The sequence below is a fragment of the Hippocampus bargibanti genome, unplaced genomic scaffold (genome assembly GCF_051943395.1).
Source record: "Hippocampus bargibanti isolate YZ-2025 unplaced genomic scaffold, ASM5194339v1 Contig00132, whole genome shotgun sequence".
Lineage (NCBI taxonomy): Eukaryota > Metazoa > Chordata > Actinopteri > Syngnathiformes > Syngnathidae > Hippocampus > Hippocampus bargibanti.
Genome location: NW_028297080.1, coordinates 40,243 through 42,264, shown reverse-complemented (window position 1 = coordinate 42,264; position 2,022 = coordinate 40,243). Strand labels below are relative to the sequence as shown.

At 42.9% G+C, this 2,022-nt stretch overlaps 1 pseudogene; it reads left to right on the top strand.

Moving 5' to 3' along the window:
- The first annotated feature begins 1,134 nt into the window (after positions 1-1,134).
- LOC148881203 (5S ribosomal RNA) lies at positions 1,135-1,253 on the top strand (annotated as a pseudogene).
- The last annotated feature ends 769 nt before the right edge of the window (positions 1,254-2,022 follow it).

The window sequence follows — 2,022 nt, the reverse complement described above, 5'->3', positions numbered from 1 at the left end:
TTTTTTTTTTTCTGCAGCCACCTCAAACACTGTGGGCCGAGAAATGGTCTCTCACATTCGCGATCCGATTTCACTTTTGATCACCCCCGACGCGATTTTAAACGGCTTCCCACACGTTGATTTTTCTCTTGTGTCGCTGCGTGTAACGATATGGCTTTCCGGCAGAGGGAGCTGTCCGCATGCGGGACCGTCATGACAGTACTCGTACGCGAAGCAGAACCGGGCTTCTGCGTGCTGGACAGCTTCTTTTACTCCCCTTTCAAGCCATCAATTTTCCTTTTGCTACAATTTTAACCTCATTGTCGTCAAATGAGCGGTAGCTAGCTTTGAGGTGCATATGTACTGCAGATTCAGGCCCAGTAGTATTATCCCAGCGGTGTTGATAAAGTATTTTTTTTTTAGAATTTGTTTAGTCTCCCCAATGTTTTGCTCTTTATAATTTTCATTTTTCCAATGAATTGAATAAACTACATTACTTTGTTTTTCATTTGACAGCCTATCTTTTGGATGCACTCATTTTTGCCTTCAAGTGTTTATCGGTTTGAAATAAGTAGGAATTTTGTGTTGCCAAAGGACTCTGTAGATTTTCAGAAAGCCCTGCAATGTAAGGTAATGCTACTCCTCTCCTTTTAGTATCTTCAGAATTTTGGGTTTAATTCCCTATCCTTTTCTTTTGACATTTATTATGATTACTCTCCGTCTGGTCCTTGACGCCCTCCGCTGACGTAATCACACAGCGACACTGATCTCGTGATCAACCATTTCACCATATAATATTCATAGTTATACATAACATTTTAAGCGCCTTTCAAAGCTCTAAAGGCCACTTTACGGGATAAGAACGTTTTTTTGTGCGAGTGAACAGAGGCAACCATTCGCGCCAGCGTTCACTCTACCCGGAATGAATGGACGAAACGGATTGCATTGGAAGTCAAAGAAAAGTTACCCACGTTAACGCATCAGCTGGACTCACATGCGCCTTATTTGACAACACAACACAAATAACACCTTCATCGATTCAAGCCTGTATTTGGAAAACCAAATAACCATCATCCGACAAGAACGAACACCATGAGCAAAGAAAGACGCTATCCCTGCAACACTATAAAGAGGGATTTTCTGACACATTCCCTTATTCACGGCCATACAACCCTGAGAACGCCTGATCTTGTCTGATATTTGAAGCTAAGCAGGGTTGGGCCTGGTTAGTACTTGCATGGGAGACTGCCTGGGAATACCAGGTGCTGTAAGCTTTTTTTTTTTTTTGCAGCTACCTCAAACACTGTGGGCCGAGAAATGGTCTCTCCCGTTCGCGATCCGATTTCACTTTTCATTTAACGATCACCCCCGACACGATTTTAAACGGCTTCCCACACGTTGATTTTAATCTTGAGTCGCTGCGTGTAACGATATGGCTTTCCGGCAGAGGGAGCTGTCCGCATGCGGGACCGTCATGACAGTACTCGTACGCGAAGCAGAACCGGGCTTCTGCCTGCTGGACAGCTTCTTTTACTCCCCTTTCAAACCATCAATTTTCCTTTCACTACAATTTTAACCTCATTGACGTCAAATGAGCGGTAGATAGCTTTGAGGTGCATATGTACTGCAGATTGAGGCCCAGTAGTATTATCCCAGCGGTGTTGATAAAGTATATATTTTTTTAGAATTTGTTTAGTCTCCCCAATGTTTTGCTCTTTATAATTTTCATTTTTCCAATGTATTGAATAAACTACATTACTTTGTTTTTCATTTGACAGCCTATCTTTTGGATGCACTCATTTTTGCCTTGAAGTGTTTATCGGTTTGAAATAAGTAGAAATTTTGTGTTGCCAAAGGACTCTGTAGTTTTTCAGAATGTCCTGCAATGTAAGGAAATGCTACTCCTCTCCTTTTAGTATCTTCAGAATTTTGGGTTTAATTCCCTATCCTGGGGCGGCCCGGTAGTCGAGTGGTTAGCACAATGGCTTCACAGTGCAGAGGTCGCTGGTTCGCGTCCCGGTCCGGCCTCCCTGTGTGGAGTTT